Source organism: Pseudophryne corroboree, chromosome 4 (assembly GCF_028390025.1).
Source record: "Pseudophryne corroboree isolate aPseCor3 chromosome 4, aPseCor3.hap2, whole genome shotgun sequence".
Classification (NCBI taxonomy): Eukaryota; Metazoa; Chordata; class Amphibia; order Anura; family Myobatrachidae; genus Pseudophryne; species Pseudophryne corroboree.
The window spans coordinates 341,500,416-341,508,408 of NC_086447.1; positions in this window are offsets into that span (position 1 = coordinate 341,500,416).

Genomic DNA, 7,993 nt, shown 5'->3' on the forward strand with positions numbered 1-7,993 from the left:
AACAAGTCCTGAAAATCTACAGCCGTTCCAGACCAAAAGAGGAGCAGGTCATCAATATAGCGGCGGTACATTAGTACATTATTGCTGATAGCTGGTGAAGACCTGAAGAAATCCTGTTCCACTGAAAACATGTATACATTAGCATACATAGGGGCCACGTTGGACCCTATGGCACATCCTGTCAGTTGGAAAAAATAATGTCCATTGTGTATAAAGTAGTTATGCGTTAGGGTAAAGTACAACAGTTCCATGAATAGCCGGATATCCATAGAAGTAAACTCATTGTCCTCCAGGAACTTCCTCATCGCCTCCATACCCGCCTCGTGCGGGATGATGGTATAGAGGCTTTTAACGTCCATCGTACTCATGATGGTATTCTCCGGTACCTCCTCTAACTCACCCAAAAGGGTCAACAGGTGTGTAGTGTCCTTGAGGTACGTATCTTGTGCAGATACTAAGGGTTGAAGTAAAATATCCAAATACTGAGAGATGGGTTGTGTGAGTGATCCCCTGGCAGAGATGATTGGTCTGCCAGGGGGGTTGAGGCTGTCTTTATGGATTTTTGGAACCGTCTAAAATATGGGAGTAATGGGAAATGGTGTGGTGAGAGCCTTCAGTAATTTAGAATCCATCAGGCCTTTCTCCACTGCTGCTTTAAGGAGTGTGTCCAAGTTCTTCTTAAATCCTGTTGTGGGGTCTCCCCTCAGCTTTCTATACGTATTCTGGTCTCTAAGTTGGCTATCAATCTCCTCTATGTATTTCACTTTATCTAATACCACTATTGCTCCGCCCTTGTCTGCAGGGCGGATCACAATATCTTGGTATGCTGCTAGATCTTTTATGGCTTTGTTTTCTTCCCAGGAGATGTTACTGTAGGTACGAGGTTGGGCACCCGCATATTTGGTGATTGAGTCATCTACTAGTCTAGTAAACGTCCTAACTGAACCAGCGGATGTTGGCGGATCAAAGGTAGATTTCATTAGTTTAGATAAATTAGGATTAAATTCTCTGTTCGGTTGATGTTGGAAGAATTCCTTGAGTTTTAATGATCTTGAGAAACGGAATTCTTCTACCTTCCATTTAAACGGGTCGTGTGGGTTCGTTGGTATGAAAGATAGACCTCTGCTCAATACTTTTTCTTCAACCTCACTCAACTGCCTCTGAGAGAGGTTAAATATTAATTTCTCTTGCGGGATGTACTTGCTGGAGGCTTTCCGGATCCTTTCGGTTTGTCCCCCTCGTCTAGTCGGGCGATTCCTCTCCCTGCCACCTTTCTTCTTGTTGTCACCCCTAAAGGGGCACGACCTGGGGTAAGTACTTCATCAGAGTCATTGATGTTGAAGTTGCTATCGCTGTTAGACGTGTTATAATTCCTACGGCCTCTTGCCTTTCTCTCCCTCCAATTGACCCGTTTCTTGGTACCCGTCTGGGTATCATTATCCATGCCATACATCCACCGGTATACCCGGTTTTCTTCATAGTCCAGGTTTACAGTGAGTAATTTATTTTTCTTGAAACTTATCAAATCACTTTTATACTAGGATACTTGTGCCTCTAGTTTCTCCCAAAGTGCTTTATGCTTGCTGTCATCCAAGTGCGTTGCATTCTCTGTCCTATATGTCTGAATCTTTGTTCTAAACTTGTTCAGCTCCTTACCCGCTTCCTCTGTGACCAACAACATTAAATCAAGACTACATTTGTTCAAAATAGAGATCCACTTGTAGCAAAATTCCGGGTTATTCCGTCCTATGGTGGGAACATTCCTAACCCGGAATCCCCTCGGGATACGTTTAGCTCTAAAGTAGTCTGAAATTGAAGTTCCGTGGAGGAGAAAATCCACTTATTTTTTCTGTAATCGTAGTAGATTATTGTAAATCTCCTCCACCATTGTACTGTCATTGCTAGTAAGGAGATCCTCTGTAAATAGGATTTTACCCGCTTCTTCCTCCGTGTAGCAGAAGGTATCTGCCAAAGCCGCTGTTATATCCATGGTGCAGAATTAAGAATGAACAAGGGACGATGAGCCCTTGAAGTGCTGTTGCTGCAGGTAGACCCTGATTACTCACAGTGTGTTTTCGTTTGTTTTGAATAATTCTATGTAAAAAGTCTTGTATCCATATATATATACAGCGGATCGGTGCCTAAAGTGTTCAGACCCACAGGCGGTTCATTACATATTGATTAAAGATGAACGGCACTCACTGTCCATACATTCAGCCACCCAGGTGCCCTCCTTTGTAGGGATATAAAAGATATGGTTCTCTGGTTAGGATTACTGCTCCTGTCCGTACTGCAAAAGAACCAGGCGGCACTCCGGGATTTTGAAAAAAAGCCAAACATGTAATGGTCACAACAAATACATCAAACAGGCATAGTGGTTACACCGACGTTTCAACGCCCTACCGGCGTTTTCTTCAAGGTGCTATGCTGAAAGTGAAACACACCAAACTAAACAAAAAAACACTAGCAAGTGACATACCTTAAGTAGGTGATTGAGGTGATGTAGGACAGCCCCCTCCTGCCCCATGCTGGCGTCTCCCTGGGTCCGGGCAGCACCTTCCGTTGCATTTCCGGTTACGGCTGCAGGCGTGCTGACGTCACCCACCCCGTGTTTCCTCTATGCCCGGCTACAGCTCTCTATCCGTTGCCAGGGATGCGTCACCTGGGGGAGGGCCGGAGGCTGAAAGAAAACAAAGCACTTAAATAAATGACTTATGCGCGCTACATGCGCTGGTAGTGAACGTGCCTATAGTGCAAACAATTAGTAAAACAAGTTAAAAACAAAGTATCTTTACGGTTATACACCTCGAAACGCGTTGGTAATTGGACATCTACACGTTTGGCTATTGGACATCCACACTTCCGGGTCCAGGACGTTTGCGGATAGACTTCCACTGGTAAGCTTAGGAGCCAGAGCAGGGTGAAGCCTGGACCACCCTGCCATATATACCACCTGCGGCTCCTTTGCTACCCTATGGGTACGATTTCATTCTGAGTTTAGGACATTTGTCCTTAGAAATATTTTATGCATGTTTGTTTTATCTTATTGTATTAAATTTATTGTAATTTTTTTATATAATTGGATGACATTCATTTTGAGATATTTACTGATTATACTGGTTAAAAAAGTGAATCATCAGTAATTACATCTGCACCCAGCCACTGAAAGGGGGCGCCCAGGTCACTCTATCATACATTCTCATACTTGGCTGTGTCGCTCCAGCCTCATCATCACCTGTGTGTCTCTCAGCATTATCCTCCCGTGTTGCTCCAGCTTTAGCCTCACCTCTTGCCTATGTCGCTGCAACATCATCCTACAATCTCTCCAGCCTCATGTCTGCTGTGTCTCTTCAGCATCATCCTTATGTCTCCAGACTCATCCCCCCTGTGCATCCCCATTTCAAGCCTTTGTCTCATCTCCCCTGTGTTGCTTAGCCTCAACTCCTCTGCGTCTCTCAGCCTCATTCCTCCCGTGTCTTTTAGCCTCATCTCCCCCATGTCTCTCCAGCCTTTGTCACAGCAGCCTCAACCTGCCTGTGTCTCTCAGTATTATACCCATATCTCTTGAGCCTCATCCTTGTCTGTGTTGCTTCAACCCTCTCCAGCACCATCCCTGTGTCTTCACCACCATTCCCCTGTGTCTCTTCATCTCCAGCCATTGGCTCATCTCCCTTGTGTCTTTCAGCATAACCTTCCTATGTGACTTTCAGACCCCCTCCCTTCCCCAGATGTTTCTCCCCAGTGCTTTGTCTTCAGCTCATTCCCCCTGTCCCACTGTGTCACTTCTATCTGCAGCCCAGACCACACTTACCTACTACTGCCTTCTGCTCCTCTTCACAGGTGGATCCCCTTGTACATCCTTGTTGCCAGGCCTATGCATGAAGCTAAGGAAAACATATAGCATTGTGTGTTGGTACTACCAGATAGCACTAGGAAAATGCTCTTAGTTTGTCATATATATATATATATATATATCTAATGTATGTATTTTAATACTGATTTATTTATTTATTTATTTATTTATATTAGTGGAAATGAGTTACAAATGGCTCTATATGACTGGTACTGTACTTATGCTTGGGTGTGGAGCATACGCTTCAACTTTGCATCATCACTTTTTGTGTGTCAAATACCAAATGGAGGTTGGCTAAGGTAGCTGTCTTGGGTGCTGGCATTTAGGGGCACCACTGAAGTACCCCATCCACATGCAGTGTGTGCAGAGCAGGGTCGGATTGAGAGGTGGATGACAGAGGCGATTGCTGTCCTCCCAAGAATCTGTTTCTGGTAACCTATTGGAACCCCCTCCCCAAGCACCAACTAAACTTTGGGGAAGGGTGCAGGGTGTGGTACTCTGCCATCAAAATTGAAAGATAAATCTCTTCTGCATGTATATAGTATATGAAATTGGAAAAGATATTGCCATCCGGTGCACTGCGGCTAAACTTAATCTTTTGAAGACTTCAGATACTTCAGTTAAGCCCCCTTACGTGCAGAAGTATATTTACTGCTGTAAGTTATGGGTAGGCTAACCATACTATCCCATTACCGGGACACTTATGCTGCTTTCACATCACAAACCCTGCTTTTGAAACGGTTCTTTAAATGGTTCTTAAAACTGGTCTGAGCAGTTAAACCCCCTTCACAATGCATGTTGTAACTGGTATATTACCGTTTCATTACCGTTTTGGTACCTTTCACACTGAACCCGTTTCTCCCATAGAAAACAGTGGTTGTCATTTTAAATGGACTTTTCTAGCCCACACATTATTAATAATTATTAATTAATTATTAATAATTTGGCTAGTCGTACGATGGAACCCAGCAGCTTCAAGCATCTTTACCATGTTTTTGTAGATTACTGCATCCTTCACTGTCCCAGTGATTTGTCTAGCAATTTCTTCATCCCCTCTCATCCTAAGCAGCTCCCTAACCTCCTCATCACTCCAATTTGCCATTTTAAACTGTATTCTGTATAAAAAAAAATGCTTCTTCACTCTCATGTGTTTCCACCAGTTTATTTCCTGCTTCTGCCTGGTGACATCACACATGGAGACAGCCTATCACCTTCTGTGGTTTGGAAATACCGTTTCAGAGCCTTTCACATTGCACAATGAAACGGGTCTGAACCGCGTAGGACCCTGCTTTTTAACCGTTTTAAAATACCAGTAATCTGTAACCAGTAAATTCAAAGTGGCTCTTTCACACCGCAGCTAGAACCGTTTTGGAAGGCTTAAAAAACGGCAATTTACCGGGTTATAGCTGCGGTGTGAAAGGGTAATACAGAGGTTATGTGATAGTATGGTAAGCCTAGTTATGGTGCACCATTAATACTCCTTTGTCTTAATTTTTTGAGTTTTTACTGAAATTGAAGTCCAGCGAATACCATGAAATGGTACAAAAATAAGCGTGGTACAATGCTAGAAGTTAAAAAAAAGTTTATTACACTTCAGAGATATAAAGAAAGGCCTAATTCTTGGAACAAGTAATGGGTTAACTCACAGCTGTGGCTTGTCCAAGGCATTAAGCACCACCAGTGGATTACTGAAAACTGGAAGGAGGTGTTATGGCTTGTTAAATCAAAATCTGAAATCCTTGATTCATCACGCAGGGTTTTTATACACTGTCGAGTAGGCAAAATAATTATTCCTCATTTTTTGGTTTATTTACTAGGATAATAAGGGTAATTCCAAGTTGATCGCAGCAGGAAATTTTTTTAGCAGTTGGGCAAAACCATGTGCAGTGCAGGGGGGGCAGGTTTAACATGTGCAGAGAGAGTTAGATTTGGGTGTGGTGTGTTCAATCTGCAATCTAAATTGCAGTGTAAAAATAAAGCAGCCAGTATTTATCCTGCACAGAAACAAAATAACCCTCCCAAATCTAGCTCTCTCTGCAAATGTTATATCTGCCCCCCCCTGCAGTGCACATGGTTTTGCCCAATTGCTAAAAAATTTCCTGCTGCGATCAACTTGGAATTACCCCCAATGTTTTTAATAGCAAAACACCCCATGTTGACCTATTTAATTTTGAACATAAACACATCGAGGAATGGTAAATAAATGCCTGTGACACATAAAGAAGGAAGTGTGATCGATTGGTGCTCTTTCACTGGATTCTATGTCGACAGGATAGCATAACATTCTGCAGAGCATGTAATACCCTCTGGTCTACTCCTACAGATGTATCCTCATACATCTAACGTCAATATGCCATGCAGTGTGAGATGCCTGGCGTGAATGAGCCACCAGGTCCCATTCAACTACAGTATGCTAGCGTCGAACGTCTTTTTTGCCAAAAGTGCGTCATAATCATCAGTCTCCTGGAGCATCTTCAGGTACTGCTGATTAATTTGTTGTGCAACTTATATCTGTGTACGACTGAATCTGTATACAAAGCACAAGGAACTGGACATGGAAAAAAGCTGTGCCCGCTGCATTGTAGCACTTTGTATACAGATTCAGAGACAAATAAGACTGCAGATAGATAAAATCAGATCCCTCCCAGTGTACCCTGCGGTGCACACATTATGTGATGCATGCACAGAAGAACTCCCAGGTCATATACCCAGAGGATCTTGCAGAGCAAAAGACAAATCTTATCAGGAAAGCTGTCCATTGATATATTTTTTAAGCATGCAGCGTTACTAAATGTTACTATGCTTGCAATGAGTGGAGGGATACATCATATGCAAAATGTGATGCATGATCCATCCCTCCCCAGGGATTGATACATTTCCCCCAATTGAGATTCTTTATGTAATATTACTAAAACACAGCTGACCCACTCGGACCCAGTGGGCTCTAAACAGGGGTGTAGACAGAGCTTTGTGGGCCCCATAGCAACTTTTTGAAGGGGCCCCCATCTCAGTGCTTCTAGAGAGACACTTCTCTGCCGCAGTTGTTAATTTTATGCCCTATTATAGTACCCAACATCATTTTCTGATGTAGTAAATAGTGCCCTACATCATTTTCATTCATATGGTTCCTCATTACAGTGCCCCGGTGCATATTATATAACATTAAAATGCCCTCCAGTTCATTTTATAACACACTACAATGTGCAGGTCCAGCGGCATACTGTACCTAGATATATTGCAGGCCCCAAGGAAAAAGTTTGAAAGGACCACTACGTACCACCCAACATGTAACTTTGATTGGGAAGGTGGGCCCCTCTCAGCTCTGGGCCCCATAGCAGCTGCACTGTCTGCACCTATGGTAGCTACGCCCTTGACTCTAAACATCCTCCTAGGATGTCTAACAAGCGACCTTGCTGTGTAATGGGTAACATATAATTATAGTTAGAATGGTGAAAGTCCTTTATACAGAATTTTTCTTCCAGTTGAAGTAAAAAAAATATACACTGCTCAAAAAAATAAAGGGAACGCTTAAACAACACAATGTATCTCCAAGTCACTCACACGTCTGTGAAATCAAACTGTCCGCTTAGGAAGCAACACTGATTGACAATCAATTTCACATGCTGTTGTGCAAATGGAATAGACAACAGGTGAGAATTATAGGCAATTAGCAAGACACCCCCAATAAAGGAGTTGTTCTGCAGGTGGTGACCACAGACCACTTCTCAGCTCCTATGCTTTCTGGCTGATGTTTTGGTCACTTTTGAAAGCTGGCGGTGCTTTCACTCTAGTGGTAGCATGAGACGGAGTCTACAACCCACACAAGTGGCTCAGGTAGTGCAGCTCATCCAGAACGGCACATCAATGCGAGCTGTGGCAAGAAGGTTTGCTGTGTCTGTCAGCGTAGTGTCCAGAGCATGGAGGCGCTACCAGGAGACAGGCCAGTACATCAGGAGACGTGGAGGAGGCCGTAGGAGGGCAACAACCCAGCAGCAGGACCGCTACCTCCACCTTTGTGCAAGGAGGAACAGGAGGAGCACTGCCAGAGCCCTGCAAAATGACCTCCAGCAAGCCACAAATGTGCATGTGTCTACTCAAACGATCATAAACAGACTCCATGAGGGTGGTATGAGGGCCTTA